The sequence below is a fragment of the Saimiri boliviensis genome, chromosome 15 (genome assembly GCF_048565385.1).
Source record: "Saimiri boliviensis isolate mSaiBol1 chromosome 15, mSaiBol1.pri, whole genome shotgun sequence".
Lineage (NCBI taxonomy): Eukaryota > Metazoa > Chordata > Mammalia > Primates > Cebidae > Saimiri > Saimiri boliviensis.
This window is the reverse complement of record NC_133463.1, coordinates 31,115,789-31,136,354: the sequence shown is the minus strand read 5'-3', so window position 1 is coordinate 31,136,354 and position 20,566 is coordinate 31,115,789. Positions and strand designations below refer to the sequence as shown.

Sequence of the window (20,566 nt, the reverse complement as noted above, 5' to 3'; positions counted from 1 at the left end):
GGTGGGTGGATCACCTGAGGTCAGGAGTTCCAGACCAGCCTGACCAACATGGAGAAACCTTTTCTCTACTAATAATACAAAAAAAAAAAAAAAACAAATTAGCCAGGTGTGGCAGGAGAATCACTTAAACCCGGGAGGCGGAGGTTGCAGTGAGCTGAGATCACACCATTGCACTCCAGCGTGGGCAATAAGAGTGAAACTTCCTCTCAAAAAACAAAAACAAAAACAAAAACAAAAAAAGCTATTTCATTCACCACACGTGTAAGGTGACTATGTGAGGTCATGGCTATGTCAATTAGCTTGATTGTAGTAATCATTTTGTAATATCTATATCAAAACATCACATTGAACCCTTTAAATATATACAATTTTATTTGTCAATGATACCTCAATAAAGCTGGGAACAACTAGATACAGGAAGATTTTATTCTGAAAAAAACCCAAAAAGTTATTTCATGCATGAATTATTGGATCAGAATTTTTCATACCCATTCTTCTCAAAGCACCAGAAAACTTCTATGCCCTGTACTTAAGGAATTATTTTATTTTATTTAGCAAATAGGTATTGAGAATCCACTATGTGTATTGCACCTTAATATTACAGACCTGTTTTTTGTTTTGTTTTGTTTTAAGTCCAATAGGGACAGAGCTAATTCACATGTGAAAGTGGTAGGTCTCTATATGAAGGGGCTGTTGTGTCTGGTCCAGACACTGCCTGCCTGTGCAGTGAGACTGTGTGAGAGAGAGTGTGATGCTTCTACTCACTTATTCTGTGACTGAGCAATTCACTTAATCTCTCTGGGCCTCAGTTTCATCTTCAGCAAAGTAAGCATAGTAATGGAATCTGCTTTATAAAATTGCCATGAGGATTAAATAAGGCATTGTATTTAAAGTTTTTAATAGTGCTTGGCAGATAGAAAATATTCAATAAATGAAGGAATAATATTGTGATTATAACCTAAGTAATACTATTATAATGTTCATAATCTTTTTTCCATATATACAAAACACTGACAACTTTTATATTATTCCAGAACCAGTGGAACTGTGTCTGCTTGGAATACCCCTTCCCTTTGCCATCCACTTGACCTGACTATTCCCAATGGTTCTTCCAAGATCCCTTCAAAGCCAGGGTAAGTGGCTCTTCTGTGTGTCTCTGGGGTACCGTATATGTAGTTTTGCTGTAGCAATGTGGCTTTTGGAATGTGTTATGGATGATGTTATGGATTTTCTATTCATTTGTCTGTTTCTGCCTCACTCACTACCACCATTCCTGCCTCCAAAGGACAAGGAAGGGCTGCATCTTGTGTTTTTGTTATTTCTTCAGGACCTAACATGATGCCTGACATAATATTAAATACATATATGTTTCTTGGAAGGAAGGAAGGAATGAATGAAGGAAGGAAGGAAGGAGGGAAGGAAGGAAGAAAGGAAGGAAAGAAGGAAGGAAGGGAGGGAGGGAGGGAGAAAGAGAGAAAGGGAGGAAGAGAGAAAAAGAGAGAGAAGGCAGGAAGGGTGGGTAGAGGTGCTCTGGTCCTGGCAATGGGACATTTGTCTGAGTCTGCACAGCCTTTTCTCTCCCTCCCCTATCCCTCCTGCCCTATAAAGTGGAGGGAAGTTTGAGCAATGAGAATATTTTACTTACCCCGAATCACCACTAGAGAAATCCATTGCATTACTGAACACTGGTAATGGGTTGGCCCCGGTTCAGAATATAGGGTTTTGCTGCCCCTGCCAAGCAGGCTTATGCACGTGGGGCTTAGATGGTGCCTTTGCCCACACCTGTCTGGCTCAGAGACCCTGCTGGGCTGTCAAGGGGAGAGCTGGGCATTGAGAGAGGCTGATGGACTTTGACGAAAAAGAGAACCGGGCACACAGGTCTCATTTATAATCCATTCCAGCTGCTCCTCTGCTGGGGGAAACTGGCATTCTGTTTTGTTGGCCCCTTTTCCATCAGGACAGCTGTGAAACCCTACTCAGTGAAGTAATCGCAATAACAACCGCCACTTTGCATGTTGATGCCTTTCTTCCAAGGAACTCAAAGTTCTTTGGAGACATAACCTCATTAATCCATCCTGCATGAAGTGGTGGCTGATGGGGAGGGGTAGGAATTCTTACTCATATTTCCAGGACTGGGGGATTTAGGAAGGGAGAATTAAAAAGGAAGAGAAAGACATTTCTGAGGTAGGAAAGATAAGCAATGGTATCCCTTTCCCCTTGAACCCCACTCTGGGACAAAGATAACACTTGGCAGGATAATACTCAGCTAAATGTATGAGCAAAAGATACTCTGTATACTCCTCATTCTCCCCCAAAAGGAAGAGAATTCTAGATGAGGACTTAGAAAATCTGATTTCTGGACCTGATATTGACACTAAATAGCCATGTGACCATGAGCCAATCCCACCCTCAGAGTAGTAGTTTCATGTTAGAGCATGTGACCGCTTGGTAATGTCGAAGAAGCACAGAACCAAAAGTCAGCAGACTGATTCCTGTCTTGAGAGGGGCATGCTTGTAGCTCCTGAGTCTCAATTATCTTATCTGTGAGATGAGGAAGTCGGACCAGATTATCTCTAAAGTTCTTTTCAATTCCAATAAAACCAATGGTTTTAGAATTGGTGGGCTGGGGAACATCAAATCTTCTTGGGGGCTTAGAGTTTAGGAAAACCAACAAGTATTTGTTTCAGTTTTCTATTACTGCCACCCCAAGACTCAGTGACTTCTATGAAATGATAATTTATGAATTCTTACAATTTTGTGACTTGCTTGGCCAATTCTAGGGCTTCACCTCAATGCCCAGCCCATCCTCAAGCTGAAGTTGGACTGGGCAATGAGCTTATCTAGGACATGTGAGATAGCAGGGCCTTGCTGGCCTGTGGTCCTTTCATCCTCAAAGAGGTGACACCAGGCTTCCTCATGTAGTGGGGCAGCACTCCAAGAGGGCAAGCCTCAGTGCTCAAGTGCCCATCAACCCTTCCTTCCTTTTTTCTTTTTCCTCCTTCCTTCCCTCCTTCCATCCCTCCCTCCCTCCCTCTCCCTTCCTTCCTTCCTCCCCTCCTTTGTTTCTTCCTTCCTTCCCCTCCCTCCCTCCTTCCCTCCCTCTCTCCTTCCCCTCCCTCCCTCCCTCCCTCCCTTCCTTCCTTCCTTCCTTCCTTCCTTCCTTCCTTCCTCTCTTTCTTCCTTCCTTTTCTTTCTTTTTTTAAGGGGGTCCCACTCTGTTACCCAGGCTGGAGTGCAGTGGTATAATTTTGGCTCACTGCAACCTCCACCTCCCAGGCTCAAGCGATCTTCATCTTCCCACCTTAACCTCCTGAGTAGCTGGGACCACACGTGTGAGCCACCATGCTCAACTCTTTTTTTTTTTTTTTTTTTTTTTTGTATTTTTGCTAGAGACAGGCTTTTGCTATGCTGCCTATTCTGGTCTCAAACTCCTGAACTCAAGCCATCCGCCCACCTTGGCCTCCCAAAGTGCTGAGATTACAGGCATGAACCACCATGCCCAACCCAGCGCAGTCTTTCTATGTCAAATTTATTGCTGTCTTGTTGACAAAAGCAAGTCATATGACCCAGAATCAATGAGGGAGGGAATGACACAGGCCAATGTGATGAGCCAAATTGCATCCTTCAAAATCAGAAGTTGAAGTTCTAACCCCCAGTCCCTCAGAATGTGACCCTATAAGGTAGAACTAGGGTATTTGCAGATATAATAAAGTTAAGATGACATTGTACTGGAGTAAATTGGGTCCCTAAATCAAAATGACAGGTGTCCTTATAAGAACAGGGAAAGACTCACAGACACAGAAGGAAGATAGCCAAGTGAAGGTGGCAGAGATAGGAGTTATACTGCCACAAGCCGAGAAACTCATGGAATTACCAACAGCTGGAAGAGGCAAGGAAGAATCCTCCCCTAGAGGCTTCAAAGGGAGCATGGCCCTACCAACACCTTGATTTCAGACTTCTGGGCTCCAGAACTGTGAGAGAATACATTTTTGTTTGAAGCCACCTAGTTTGTGGTGTTTAGTTACAGCAGCCCTAGGAAACCAATGCAGGCCCCAACACTGGGTGACATGGTTCTTTGGGAGCCATTAGTGTAATGATCTAACTTATCACCTATTTTAATGGACATAAATACATAAATGTTATGGGATTATTGTCCAAAATATGAGAAAATGCAAGTAGGATAGATTGCAATACTGATCTCAATTCTCTACCCTTTCCTAAATCCATGCCTTTTGCCATATAACTGCATGTCCCACTGCTGCTAAAGAGGTAGAGTGTATTTCCTCTCCTCCTGAGGTTGCAATGGCCATGTGACTTGCTTTAGGAAGAAGTGCTTATATGCCAATTTCTTAAGAGGCCTTTTATGTTTCTGCAATGTGCTGCCACTGCTCTTGGAAGCCAGGTTTCTGTCAAAGATGCTCTATCTTGGTGCTCCCAGAGTGATCTCTCCTAAGTTGAACATAGCACCTCCACTCAGCATTCTCAGGGTTCCAGAGCCATGTGTTACTTTGGGTTGAAACTGGAGAGAACGCCCCCATCTGTGTAGGGATCAAGCCTCTACTTATACTGGCCATGACCTTCCCTCCTGCTTTCTTCTTTTCTTCCCCTGGGCACAAGTGTCTCTAACACTTCACTCTGGTGTCCTTTCTCCCATGCTTAGCATGCATGCCAATAGAAATGGGATCCAGCTTTTCTACTCTGGTTACATAAATGCAAATGCCTTTATTACTGAGATGGGATCATACCATACCAATTACTCTGCAACCTGCTGTTTTTATTTATCATTATATCATCGAGCTTCTTCCATTACTGTAAATACAAACTCGTCATCATTTTTAATAGCTGCATATATTTCCATATGCACATAGAACTCTTTTTTATTTAAAGAATTCTCTATTATGTAACTTTCTGTTTGTTTGCATTTCTACTTATAAAGAATGCTGCATGAAACACACTTTTAAATTAATCTTTTTATACTTGTTCAGTTATTTTCTCCATATAAATGCATAGAGATAGAATTGCATGGATTAAATACTTTTTAAGGCTTTTGATATATATTCCCAAATTACCTTCCAGAAACACTATACCAGTTTATACCCACCAGTGTATGAGTGCTATTTTTTTTATTTTCATATAACCACCATTTTTTACAACCTTTGCCAAGTAATAAAAAAGTTTGCATTTACAGTATATTCTTCGGCCGATTTTATGTTTTTGTAGTTCCCCTTTAAACAATTGGGTAGCTTAAAAATGTGTATCTAATGTTGAATAGAAAAGAGACCACAGGACTATTGATGACACTGGAAATGAGCTCTCAAAAAGAAACAGAGAGCAAGGAGGAACAGATGCAGTATATCGAGGCACAGTTGATAATAGTGATGCCTCATGGGTTTTTGTCTGGCACATTAATTTAAAGTGGCTATGATGTGAGTGAATTCACACTGTAAGTCACCATGCTCAGGGAGATCGGTAAAGCAGTATAGGAATACCAAGTAAGAGAAGATCTTGGAAAATGTAAAATAATACATCAGGGAAGAAAATTATTCCAACAACATGATATTAAGTAGGAGAAAAATGCAGTATTCAACAAAATATACTGGGGAGTGGCCAGATTAGTTACACACTTGCAGAGTGAAGAGAACTGAGATAAGCCAAGATTAAGGATTTGAGCATGGGCCATGCCTGCCATATTGGCCTAAGATGGGACTGGGTTCTGCAAACTGTGGACAAATCCATTTGGTTTAATACCTCCATATTATCTACAGTGGGTGGTGGCTTTAGAAAGGGAAGGGATGTTCTATCTGTTAGCTAGAGATTAAAGGAATTAAAAGGATAATGTTATATCTGTCACTTTCATTCAGGGCTGATAGGAGTAAGTTGGTTCAGTATCCCTAAAGGATACATAACATATGTGTGTTTGGTATATGTCAGAGGTCTTAAACATATGCATACCATGTGACCCACAATCCCACTTCTAAGAATTCATCTGAATTAAATGATTTAGCATTTATCCAAAGATTTAGCTATAAGGATCTTCACTGACCCACTGTTTATAAATACATTGTGAGAAAATTTATATGCTAAAACAACTTTAAATGCTGTTACAGAAATATATTTACTGGTGTCAACAGAAGATCATAATATATTTGATTTTAAAAGCAGGTTATATAGTGTGACATAGCATTTGTATGTGTACGTTAGGTAGAGCAAGTGAACAGTCTATGAAGTTCCCATTAAGGATAACTATCATTGGTGCCTGAGTTTTAGCAGGTTCTTAACTCTCTTTTTATGCTGAGGTAAAGGGGAACTACTGCAAGGTTGTTTGGAATCCTAGATTTTAGCTCTCACTTTTGCCCACTGTGTCTTTATCTCCAGAGTGCACTAACCTAAAAAGCTGGGGCATTGGGAGTGCGGTGCATAGGGGCTGACGTTATAGCTACACCCTGAATCCAGAATCATGACTTTGTCTTTCAGTCCATCTTTCTGAGTTTGCCCCAATTATCTTGACTTTTAGGATGAATTCTTTCTTAGGAACTTCATAGGTCCTCTTTGGTATTGGCTTCTATGGAGTGAACATCACTCCAAACACACACACCAAGTTTTCCAGACATAACTACATATGCCTGAACCTCAAATTTGAACATGTTTTGAATTCCTTTCCCATAAGACTCCTCCAGGCTCCATGTAGATCATGTGGAACAAACAGGTATTTGGGAAGAGCGAGACTATTGTCTTGAAGGATATACATCAGAAACATCAATAGTCTCATGATGGAGTCGTAGATAATTTCTTATTCTTTTTTATTTATGTCTTCTAACTTCTCTACAGTGATCATATATTTCCTATAAACCATTAAACATCAAAAGTAAAATTTTAAAAGTACCATTTTGAACAGCCACTGAGACGAATCTATTAGTTAACTTTCAATCATTCTATAGTGACAGCTATTACATTGGTTTTTTCCCCCAGTGCTATCAGCTCCACTGCTTTTGCATCTTATAATAATTTTTAGTCTTTTTTAAAGGATCTAATCCTGTTATTTAATCACAGCAAACCTACGGATGGTCTGTTTATTTGGGATTGATAATTTTGATGAGTATTGTGGAAAGACTAGGTAAGGTATCCAAGTTTGAAAATACAAGAGAAAACCTTACAGGGAAGCTTCATGAAACATTTGAGAAGGTGATTGGAAATTACCGTAGGATTATAAGGGGTACTGTACATGCTGGAAGGTTTATAGTGTGATCGAAGTTGCCAAATTTATGATAAAGACACTGGCTTAAAGTCTGGGAGATGGAATGAAATGTGATTGCAAACAGAGAACAAATAGAGACTCTGGTAAAGACTGGGATGGGGGTGGTGAAAGAGATAAAGGCAGATTCCAACTTTATGGTAGAAGAGGAGGAGACACTTGGCAGCAACCATAGATTGACTCCTTCAGTGTCTGTTCAATTTTTCCCCAACATTCCAGCCCCTCCGACTTTATGTGGTGCCCAGTGGGCTGCCCCACCCTTCAGATCCACCCAGCCTTGATCTCAGGAGTGACCTCCATGTTCACGAAGGCATTCTGCCACTATTCGGTTCAGCCTCAACTCCACCAGCCTCCTCAGAGATGGGGCATGCCAAAGTCCTTTCGCAAGTATGTAGTGAGAGTTGAGTCACGCTCTTGCTTAAGAGGATAGTCTATGCATTTTCAGACATATGACTAACTGAGCAAAACATTTAAAAATAAAATTTAGAATAACGGTGTTCAGTAGGACATTTGTTTTTTGCTTTCCATGTTATTTGGGGGGCTTAGGAAAGGGACAGAATAGGATTGGCCTGAAACATGAAACATTGTAATGAGACAGATAGAGAATCAAAGACCCTAAATGGCATTTAATTTCCACGTTGCTGTTTTTCCTGGTATGGTTTCAGAAATCCTGACAGTTGGACTATTTGCTATTTAGTCATTCTACTGTACTCATTTTACTGACAATCAACAGGCATTGCCTAATTTGACACTCAAATGAATAAAAAAGACCAAAGTAGATTACAATATAAAATATACATTTAATTTGATGGCATTTTTTGGATATTTTTAAATAACATATCAGTCATAACAGCAGCAAATATCCACAGTTGGAAGACATTTAAGTACATTCGGGTTTTAGCCAAAACAGCTTGCAATAACTAGATTTTTTTAAAAGCCTAATTGGAGGCTTTCACATTAGGGTCTGACACACATTTTTTGGTCCCCTTGTGCCTTATTTCCAAGATGGTAGCACCTGGAAAAACATGCAGCTTGATTTTCGTAATAGATATGAGCTCAGATAGTAAGGACTGCATTACACCAGTTCCTTTGAAACGAGTGGTAGTTATTGCTGGAGTCCAAGTGGCTGAATTGCATGCTTGGAAATAGGAGTATATTCATCTGTTTGTGAAAATCACCAGGCATAGACTGTTTCCACCCAACACCCCGTAGAAACTCGCAAGCCTCCTGTTACCAGCAAGAACTGAAGCCAAAACTCAGCAAGAGCAATGCCAGATAATTGCTGCTGTTTTCCTTAAGCCTTTATTTTGAATACTGGACCTTGCTTTACTATACATTCTTTCCTAAGTGAGAACCTTCTGCCAGACCAATGACAGTGTCCTTCATGAGGCAGTGGCAATTTCCAGCAAATCCCTGACCCAAAAAGTATCCAGTGTGTGTTCGCTTTTCATCACGACTTGATTAATTACCCCAGGAAACCTCATTTCATTCTGCTTGCTAAAATGAGAGTAATTAGAGCAGCCTTTGACCCTGTCTTCCCTACCCCTCTTAGTTTACAGTGAGCTGTGAAATGTGATAAGTTAATTCTTAAATATAGACTTTTATGCCAAGAACAAGTATCTCCTATTTGACTTGTTCTTCCCCCACAGGAACTTCGTATTGTTTATTTAAGAATTTGACATCCAGCCTTTTTGTCAGATGAAATTGAGAAGAAATGTCCTCCAGATGACACAACTGCCCTATCAATACAGGGTTCATGAACTTGCCCCTTATCTTAATATCTGTAGTAATAACTGGACTCTTGCTCCATGTGGAAGATACTGTTTTCATTACCAGTTTGAACTAAATGTGCAACAGGGCTAGATCCAGTAGGTAAGGATCCATTGTAATGAAATACATAAACACCAGAAGGATTGCATTCGGAAGTTAAATACTCAATTGTTCAGGTGTTTTGAAACATAACCTTTGATATGTTTGGAGGTGCATTGTGGGCCAAAGGAAGATATCTTGAATTAACTCATAATTATGAATTTTCAGACTTTAATAATATACTGTTTATTCAAGATTATACATACAGTTTATGTGTCATATAGAAAATCTGGGAAACAAAAGTATAAAGAAGAAAATTAAAAGTAAAATTTTTAATCCTACCTACATAGATAACAACTTCCAAAATTCTGGTATATTTCTTTCCAGTCTACATTTGTTGAATTATATGAAAACTAGATCTTGCGCTATAAACAGTTAACTGTTTCATCATGAGCGTTTTCATATGTTGTTAAGCATATGCCAAAAACATGATATTTTTTGTGGTTGCAAAGGTTTATTTCCCATGGCATCAAGAGTAGCCTGCATTCTTGCTGAAATGCAGTGAACAAAGAACACCATATAGTTGCTAGAACTCCTCAGTTGCAAAAGACACCAACACAAATAAGTGTGACTCTTGCTCCATGCGGAAGTTACTATCTTCATTAACCATTTGAACTAAAAGTGCATTCTTGCTGAAATGCAACAAAGAACACCATATTGTTGTCAGGACTCCTCAGTAGATATCTACTCTGTTTCCAGAGTTTCAGCTATTGGCTTCAGGTCTCAAAATCTCTTCTCTCCTCCCTCTCATCAAAAGAGTACTGACATATCTAAGCCTACCTTCCTCACAGATTGAGATCAAAGAGAAAGAGAGAAAATGCTTTTTCCCCCCCTTATTTCTTCTTCTTTTTTTATTTTTTTATTTTTTATTATTGCATTTTAGGTTTTGGGGTACATGTGAAGAACATGCAAGATTGTTGCATAGGTACACACACACATGGCAGTGTGGTTTGCTGCCTTCCTTCCCCTCACCTGTATCTGTCATTTCTCCCCATGCTATCTCTTCCCACCTCCGCACCCCTCATCCCTCCCCCATTTCCCCCCAACGGACCCCAGTGTGTAGTGCTCCCCTCCCTGTGTCCATGTGTTCTCATTGTTCAACACCTGCCTATGAGTGAGAACATGCGGTGTTTGATTTTCTGCTCTTGTGTCAGTTTGCTGAGAGTGATGATTTCCAGGTTCATCCATGTCCCTATAAAGGACACGAACTCATCATTTTTGATGGCTGCGTAATATTCCATGGTGTGTATGTACCACATTGAGAAAATGCTTTTACTTTTTTTTCCACTCTATTTTTTATTTAACTTTTATTTTAAGTTCAGGGGTACAAGTGCAGGTTTGTTACACAGGTAAACTTGTGTCACGGAGATTTGTTGTACAGATTATTTAATCACCCAGATATTAAGCCTAGTACATAGTACACATCAGTTATTTTTCATGGTCCTCTCCCTCCTCTGACCCTTCACCCTCCAAAAGACCCTAGTGTGTGTTGTTTCCCTCTATTTGTCCATGTGTTCTTATCATTTAGCTTGCACTTGTAAGCGCAAGTATGCAATTCCTCAAGGATTTGAATACAGAAATACCATTCGGCCCAGTAATCCCATTACCTCATGTATAACCAAAGAAATATAAATCATTTTATTATCAAGATAGACACATGCATATGTATGTTCATTGCAGCACTATTCACAATAATAAAGACATGGAATCAACCTAAATGCCCATCAAGGATAGACTGGATAAACAAAATGTGGTAATATACACCATGGAATACTATGCAGACATAAAAAAGGATGAGTTCATGTTCTTTGCAGGAACATGGACAAACCTGAAGACCATTATCCTTAACAAACTAACACAGAAACAGAGAAAGCACTTTTCTTAATGGCCCCAGCAAGACCTATGGAGATAATATTTAATTGTCCTTACAAGGGTCACATGCTCATTTCTCAACCAAATTCTGCCCCTGGATGATGGGGTGCTCTGATTGGTCATGCTTGGACCACATCAGCATTATATACAGGAGTCAATTGCATGGGATTGGCCCCAGGCAAGGTCAATAGGGGGAAAGCCTACATCTTCATCCTCTCTCTACTGTTTTTCTTTCTTTTTCTTAAAATTTGTCCTTACTAAGCATCAGCACCAGTTGAACAGTGTGAGTCAAGTCTTACCTCTCATGTGATATCTTTAGATAAATGTACTAAATACATTTGTGAACAGTGGACTAAAAATCACCAATTTTTTTTTGTTGGAACACAGAAGAAAAATTAATTCTAGAAATCATGAGAAAATCATTTATCTTGCATTTTGAAACTGTCAGACTGTCATTAAGATTCAACTATCATTCAATCTGATAGGTATTAAGTAAGTATAGCTTAATTTTAGGATATTGAATGGAAGTTAATAACAATAACTTTGAAGGAGAGTCAACACTTAGAATTACAGGCACAGTTTACTTAGTGTTGCCACCATCATCCCTGATTCACTAAAGTGTTATTCTTCTCAGAAAGAGCAATTAATACACAGTTTTTCCCCCTGGCTTACCAGCCAGAATGAGAGACAATGCACAGTCTTGGGCTCTCAGCTATTGGAGCACCATGCAGTGCCCATTCTTTCTCTTCTTCTTCTTCTTTTTTTTTTTTTTTAGGTTGGAGTGCAGTGGAGTGATCTTGCCTCATTGAAACCTCTGTCTCCCAGGTTCAAGGGATTCCCCTAGCTTAGCATACCAAGTAGCTGGGCTTACAGGCACGTGCCACCACACCCAGCTAATTTTTGTATTTTTAGTAGACATGGAATTTCACCATGTTGGACATGCTGGTCTTAAATTCCTGACCTCAAGTGACCTGCCTGCCTCAGCCTCCCAATGTGCTGAGATTACAGGTGTGAGCCACCATGCCCAGCCTTTCCTCATTCTTAATGGTAGTGAAAAATCTGTTCATTATTCATCTGGGGGAAATTATTTCTGTATTTTAGCCCATAGTGGCTGACAAAAGGCATGCAGGCAATGGTTTTGAAGGTGCTAGATGATATCTTATCAAGCTAAAATGCAAATTCTGCAGCAGGTTGAGGTATCTTCCAGGAAATAGTTATGACATAAAGACTCAAACCCAGCAGGGTTTGAAGGGAAGCCCTTTTCTTCATAATGCAATCTGGAAAGATTGGCCAATAACTATAAGAATACCAGATGGCAGGATGGCATTGTTAGTGGTATATCATGGCTTCTGGAGCTTTAAAGAAGACAGAAGAGAAACTACAAAGATATTATGCCAGGGACACCTCTTCATGGGGACTAACTCTGCTTTATATTCCTGGCTAACTATGATCCATTTAGCATTCCCATTCCCAGGAGTGAATGCTCTGGACTAAACTTCATAGTCCGGATGGCTGAAACATCATAGTTCAGATGGTGGAGAGAGGCTAATTGTTGCCACGGGCAATTGATACCATTCTGAATCAATTTCCTGAACTATTCTGAGCAACTGGTAAGTGGTCTTTTAGAGCCACCAAGTAGAATCCATTTTTGATTATCTGTGTTGGTGGAAGTAACCTTGATTGTGCTAGCTTTTAATGGATCTGGAATGTGCAGCCATCATAGCAACTCTCCTGGAATTATCTGTCTACATCTCCATCTTCCTTTCTAGACTGTGAGTCACTCAAAGGCCAAGCTGGAGTCTTATCAATCTTGGGATTCTTCCGGGTAGCAGACCGTCTTCCTCATAGTAAGCACTTCATACATATTTGTTGAGTGGGTGAGTAAACACTCAAGATGTGATCCCCCCATTGTCCTTGTCCTTATATCTGACCTGCTGCCACATTTTCTTGAGGAAAAAATAGCTTTTTAATCTGCCCAATTTTCTTTATCCTCACACCAGTCACTAGTCCAAGCCACCAACATTCCTTCCCTAGACAACTGCAACTATTTCGGAAAAGCTTCTCTGCTCTCCCTACTGCACAACACAATTTGTTTGTTATTGTTTGTAAAAACCATAGAGGGTTTTCAAAAATATTAAAATACCTCTACTGGCTTTAAAATCCAGAACCCAACCACCTACTTCTCTAGGGATGTCTCACTCCTCCCTCCCCAGCTTCCTCTCTCTGCTGAGTCATGTCGGTGTCTTTCTGTTTCTATAGCTCACCAAGACCTACTCTGCCTCCAGTTTTTGCACAGGCTGTTCCCTCTGTGATATCCTTCCCTACCACCTTCTCCAGACCATCTCTTGCTCATTCTGCAGGTCTCATTCTAAATGTCACTCCCCCAGAGAAGGCACCCTCATCATCCCAATTTAAGGTAGAATTGCCTGTGAATGTCTCTCCTGGTACCTGTCATTTTCCTTCACGATGCCTTTTGAGGTTTGTAATTATGTAGTTAATATATTTAATAAGCATCTCTCTGACTAAACTTAGGCTTTTCCTTGAGAATAAGGACTGTATCCATTTAGCTCACTACATTGGACATCTTGTGCACTACCTCATATCTTCTCAGCCTCAGCTTGTGGTCCTGGGAGGGACTTCCAAGAAGCTTCAAACTGCTCTGCATGGAAAGAGAACACCTGAAGCTTGCACCACATACTTTTGCTTTCTGCCCAGAGACTTCTCCGACTCCCCTGGTGGGGGGAGCACCTGCAGGCGCCTGCTTGACATTCATACATGTGCAACCTGGAAGTGTCCAAATGTTAATGCTATGTAGGGTAACTTCTAATAAAATCAGGTCAGGAGCCAGTGAATAAATGCTTCTTCTTCCAGTCCCTTTTATGTACCTTTTGAAAGGTACCAACAGGACTGAGCACCAGCCAACCACACTGGTGGCCACCTCTATAATGTATCCTTGTATTGCTTTCTCCCTTCCTCTTTCACTCTCCCTGGCCCCTCACTTCTTTCCTCCAAGTTTACTTCCCAAATAAACCATCTGCATGCAAACCTTAGCCTTAGGCTCAGTTTTAGGGGAAACTCAGGCTAAGACAACACTGCACACCAACTGCCTAGCGCAGCACCTGGCGTAGAGTAGTGATTCAATAACATTTTTAAGTCAACAAGTCAGTCAAGTATAAATGAATGAAAATTACTGCAAAACCAAGGGTAAAAACAGAAGTAGGATATTTAAAAAGCATTTCCACATTTGGTACAATAAAATTCATCATTGCTTAAACTTACCAACTTAGCAAGGGCCCTCAGCATGCCATGCTGGAGAACTCAGAAACGTGCTTTATTTTTAGGCAGATGACTTAACCCTCCCGCTGCAAGCTGTAGATAGCTTGGGATAGTAAAACAAGAATGAGATTTAGAATTAGGCCTAACTGGACCTGAATCCCCATATTGCCACTACTTTCTACTTGTATGACCTTACCAAGTTTTCTAGTTCATCTGTCTGCCACATGCGAACATAAACATTTGTTTTGTCTTTGCAGTCTCTCCACCTACAATATACCAACTGGAAGTTCTATTATTTGAAAGAAAATCTTCAAGGTAAAGAAGACATTTACAATGAAACAAAAAGATTCCAAAGGTATCATGGTCCTAAAGGGCTTTCCCCAAGGGACAGCACAGTGTGTTCCAGGCCCTGATGAGAGGTGAGTCTGTGGGCATGGGTGTCTCGTGAGCCTGATGCTCTCCATTCCTCTCTGATCATTTAAGCTTTTTGTCTGTCTGTGCTTTCAAAGGTCAGACCCTTGTGAGAAATACTTGCTCTATTAATCATCTTGGAAGACTTCTCCAGACACATTTTCAGAAGGGATGCAGTAAGTTTTGTCTGCACAGTGCACCCTGGGAAAAGAGTTTCCCTTCCGAAAAGCAATCTTGCTTTCAGCCAAGTCTTTTATTTTCCATTTTTTTTGTAAAGCAATTAAATTATTGCATGTTCTGAAGGCATCGTGATGTACGGCCACCCCTTTGGCATTGCATCTCTGTACACCCAGGACGCATATACCCAATTAGTGAGTTCCACATGACTGCTGGTGTTGGCAAACATCTACATCCAGCTGGTGCTCAGACTTTTGGGGATCAGTGGAAATTTTAACCATTATTTGACACAGACTTATTTGGTCAGAGAGACACAGTTGTATCACAGAGAGCTAGCTAAATGTCCAGAGCTAAAGAAAGATGATTCAGCGATTAGATTGACTCACAATCTGGATAATCATTTTTATACTTACATTTTGACCACACAAATAAAAGAGTAGGACCGATTTCCCCACTGCATTGCATATGAGGGGAGGAGAATATTATTTTGTCTTCCTTCTTCTTCTGAACATTAGAACTTTTTAAACCTTCAAACATGGCAGGGGCATTTCCACCCATCATTTGAATGAAAGCCAGTCTCACCTGCCTGTCTTTCCACTCAGCAGGGGATCACTTCCTGTGTACAATGGTGAGGCAAGCAAAGAAGATAGATGTGTCAGGTCTTGCTCTATCTTCTGTGGAGTTTTTATCTTTTGCCTTTTCTGCTTCCTAGTCTAATATGACCTAATATCCTATTCCTCATGGCCAACTCTTGATAACAATGAGAAAACAAGTTCTGATAAATGTGGTATGTATTCATTAAGCATTTCTATCTTGTAAGACTTTTTTTGTTTTTGTTTTGTTTTGGCAAAATCATGACATTATCTGTTATATTTCATATATAATTTTAACAAATCTGTAACCTGAATGAAAGCAGGATTCATTCTGTAATTTTCAGTTGAGAGGAGAAATAAATGATAAACAATGTCCCACTGGAAGAGACCTCTCTAAAACATCATGCCAAAGGAGGTAGACCACCCTGTTCAGTGAAAATATTTAACACCTTGGACTGTTTCCCAGTGGGATGCAGACCAGACGAGAGGAACAATTCAGGCTGCTTAGGAGACTATCTGGGGATCTCTGTGAATGGCATCTGCACTGGATAGATATTTCTTCCCCTCAGATTCCTGCTCCTGTGTATGTGCACGACTTACAGCTGAGTCATACTTTTCAAGAATGAATGTGGGTGTCACAGTGAGTGATCTGTGATCTATTCCTGCTCCCGTGTATGTGTGCAACGTACAACTGAGTCATATTTTTCAAGAATGAATGTGGGTGTCATTGTCAGTGATCTGTGGTCTGTCATTTCATAAATAGATAGTTCCAAAAGTACCCTAGACACAGCTGAGCACACATAGTCCCTTAGATGGCTTATATCCAAGCCCGTTTCAATATGCCTCTTTTTATTATCCACATTTCTTTCTACTACCACTAACTTAAATAATCCTTATAATCAGCTAGAAGAGTTTTCAGTGAAAAATCATCTTTGAACATGAGAAATAAGAACTGGGAAGTGGTAACCAACTTAAAACTGAGGTATTCTGAAATTAGTCCTAATAATGTCCACCAGGCCTAGCCATATATGGTAATGTGGTAAATCAACAATGAACTCTCATGCAACAGTGATAATCTAAATATCAAGCACTAGATAAGGTTCTGGGCAATAGAAATACAAAAGAGAACACTGCTTTACCCCACTCCCAAGGAAATTTTAGCAACAGAAATGTCAGTCTACTTCAGTGCAATGACATCTGAGTGACTGTCTCAAGTGAAAACTGAAGAAGTTATCACAGGAGAGCTGATCTTGAAGAAAGAAGAGGAGTTAGCCTATTAGAAAAGAGCCTGGTCACAGGTGACTGTAATCCCAGCTACTGTGGGGTGGAGGTTGCAGTGAGCTGAAATCGCACCATTGCGCCCCAGCCTGGGTGACAAAAGTGAAACTCCACGTCAAAAAAAAAAAAAAAAAGAAAGAAAGAAAAGGAAAGGAAAGAAGAGAAGAGAAGGGAAAGAGAGGGGAGGAGAGGGGAGGGGAGGGGAGGGGAGGAGAGGGGAGGAGAGGAGAGGGAGGGGAGGGAAGGGAAGGGGTGAGGAGAAGAGAGGAGAGAAGAGAATAGAGAAGAGAGAGCGCATGGTCATTGAAAGAACAATGACTCTGTTGGTCAAAGGCATGGCAGTGTGAAAATCATGACACATTCATAAGATTGTATAGCTGGGTATGTCTGGAGAGGGTCATGGGTGAGCCACAGCACAAAATGAATTTCTTTGTCAAGAAGCTATAAAAACCTACACAGATAAATCAGGGGAGATTTGTTATAGGGAATAATAATATTTCATTGAACTCAAGGCTAAGAGATACAAGTAGGCTGAGGAACAGGAATAGTGTTGGAAACTGAGGCTGGAGCCAGCCTCTCTACCTTTGTCTTTTTCTTCCTTTCTGGGCCATGAGGTCATTTATCACTGCATCTCAGTTCATTGGCTGATAGTTCTGAATTGCTCAGTCACTCACCTATCCAACAAGAATGGATGTGCCCATCCTCTGTGCTGGGTGTGCTCTTTATTAACTACGTTGTGGTGGAAGATGGATTAGGGCTGGCTTCATGGGAACAGACTTCCACAGTCAAATGGTCCCACGTTTGGTTTATTGCCCTGCTATCACTATCTTGCAATTATGAATAATTTCATGGAACTTGTGTTTTATAAAAGGAAGTCTAATGGGATGAGGGAGCATGCACATGAGCAAAGGAAATGTTGCAGTGCCTTCCCATTCACATATAGCGTTTGTGATGATACCCCATGAGCACAGAATTTGGTGGCCCACAATATTCAATCATTCAGTGAGACTAAAAGCAAGTACAAGGCAATTGTGTTAGGGCTACTCCTGAGAAAGGTGGGGAGGAGGCAGGTGCTGACATCCTAGAGGCCATGCTTTTTTGTTTGAACCAGAACAAAAACCAAGGGACCTTATTGCATTTTTTCTTTTCTTATTCACATTATTTCTCTGTATTAGCCAACCACTTTAACACTGAAATGCTAGAAGGAGAGAGAATGTTAGGACAATAGTTTCTCTCCCTTTCAATCCTTCCTTACCTTTCAGTAAGGTGAAGGTAAAGAGTGTTGGTGGAAGGTCTCAGGATGTGATTAAAAACCATTGAGTTTCATGTAGTATTTCCACTGTTCTGATAAGAGTGAAATATATATGCATTTATGAGCTACATATATGGATTCTGTAATTTTGGTAATTTTTTTGTTTTGTTTTATTTTTTTTCTTTCAACATTTTTTAGATTCAGGGAGTACATGTGCAGGTTTGTTATGTGGATAAATTGAATGTCGCTGAGGTTTGGTGTATGAATGATCCCATTACCCAGGCAGACAGCACAGGACCTGATAGATAATGTTCAGCTCCCACTTACAAGAGAACATACTGTGCTTGGTTTTCTGTTTCTACATTAGTTCTCTGAGGATAATGGCCTCCTGATGCATCTATGTTGCTGCAAAGGACATAATTTCATGCCTTTTTATGGCTGTGTAGCATTCCATGGTGTATGTGAACCATATTTTCTTTATCCAGTCCACCATTGATGGGCATCTAGGTTGATTCTTTGCTATTGTGAGTATTGTTGCAATGAGCATATGAGTTCATGTGTGATTTTGGTAGAACAATTTATTTTCCTTTGGGTATATACCCAGTAGTTGGATTGCTGAGTCAAATGGTAGTTTTTTAAGTTCTTCAAGGAATCTCCACACTGCCTTCCACAGTGGCTGAAGTAATTTAGATTCCCACGAGCAATGTGTAAGTGTTCCCTCTTCTCCAGAAGCCAATTTTAAAAATGGGCAAAGGACATAAACAGAAACTTCTCAAAAGAAGACATACATGTGGCCAAGAAATACATGAAAAAATGCTCACCATCACTAATCATTAGAGAAATGTAAATCAAAACCACAATAAGATACCATCACACACCAGTGAGAATAGCTACTATTAAAAAGTCAAAAAGCAACAGATGTTGGTGAAGTGGCAGATAAATTTTAATGATTTTTATGTAAGAGTTAAACGCTGCTATATTTGCATTTAAAACTGACATTATACATTATAAAGATTAACAGTAAATCATGCTAATAATTTTAAATTTACATTTTTTAACTAAAAATATCATTAAATGGCAAATAAACACAATGGCAAGTTGAGAGAGAGAGAGACCATTCAAGAAAGGAAAATATCACACCTAGTGCCTTTAGCAGCACTTTTCCCTTTTCTTTTTTTTGAACAGGGCATCCTACATTTTAATTTTGCATTGGGCCCCACAAATTGTGTAGCCAGCCCTGACCTAGAGATGAGCAGGTGAACAAAGCAGACAGAATCTCTGTCACCATGGAGCTTACTTTCCACTGGGGAAAACAACAAAGATAAATAAACAAGAAACCTCATTGTCTCAGAACTGTTTTGAGGAAATAAGCAGAGTAACATGATTAAGCAAATCAAGGGAAGGAGATCTACTTTAGTTTGGGCAGTAGAGAAAGTCTCTCCAAGGAAGTGGCCTTTGAGCTGAGACCTGAATTAGGGACAGTTCATAAACTTTGCTGCAGTGAATTCTCCTCCTTCGTTCTGATACCCTCTATTCCACACTCTGCAGCCGGCCAGACCAAGCCTGTTTCCCTTGCACAGTTTCAAAGATGGCAGCCAGGTCTTTCCCAGGCTTCCACATTTCTGTCTACACTACCTCAGCCGCTGGGTGACCATCCTCTGGACTCCCTTGTCAAAAGAAGTTAGGGAGAGTTTGGTTGTCAAAGCTATCAGTAGCCCAGAAGAGGTTGAAGAGAATAACAAGAAGTGCCCCTGTTTCTTCCTGAAAGCTTTGAAGAGCCCAGAAACATACTCTCTGAAGGAAGAATTCGCTGTTTTCCCAGTAACCCCTGGGAAAAGCCACCTGCCTTTGTGAGTCATGGCAAAGAAGGTCACATCAGAAGGAAGGGTGATTTGAATGAGCCCAGATGTTTCACTTAAAACCACAACCAGGCAAGCATTTGAGCAATTTTTATTTGCAGTCATTTCTTTTCATGTCATGCAAATGATCAAAAGTGGTCTAGGGAGACAGCATGTCTTAAAAGATGACAATTGCAAATGGCAGCAAATAGCAAATGCAATAATAACTTGTCATGTTTAACACAGAGTTACAGCAAAGGCAAGCTATTTAGCAGTAAGCAGATGTGGTCTAAAAGATAGTTTGCAGATAGCTAAATGCAGGCAGGTTGCAAAGCCTTTTGATAAAGGATTATGAAAATACTACCCATGGTAGAACATATATAGTAAATATAATATTTCAGGAAGGATTTAGAAATGTACAAGATTTACTATTTGAGAGTTGAAAAAAAAGCACAGATGATGTCTCAATCAAAGGAGTTAAGAGTTTTGCCAAGTGAAGCAGAATATGATATTAATCCTATCCTCTAGGATTTTAAACTAGGATTTACTATTTTTTTTTTCCCAAAAAGAATGCTGCACTTGGCAGCTCTCTCAATTCCAGTGCACAGAAGTTAGTAAGCTGATGAAATAGCAGGGGATTCTTCTAGAGAGGTGAATTGCTACATCAGTTTCTGCCAACAACATTTGAAAATAAACCCCTCTGTCTTTTTTGTACTATTTCTGGAAAAAGACCAGAATTGACCATTAA

At 40.2% G+C, this 20,566-nt stretch overlaps 1 long non-coding RNA gene across 1 annotated transcript in view; it reads left to right on the top strand.

Annotated features, from left to right (window-relative positions):
* LOC141581446 (uncharacterized) overlaps window positions 1–16,873 on the top strand; it is a 100,827-nt gene extending 83,954 nt beyond the window's left edge. Inside the window, exons 2-4 of the long non-coding RNA XR_012514066.1 lie at window positions 1,035–1,133; window positions 12,763–12,840; window positions 14,527–16,873. This is a non-coding gene — a long non-coding RNA (uncharacterized LOC141581446). The remainder of the gene's footprint in view (window positions 1–1,034; window positions 1,134–12,762; window positions 12,841–14,526) is intronic.
* Window positions 16,874–20,566: the final 3,693 nt, after the last annotated feature.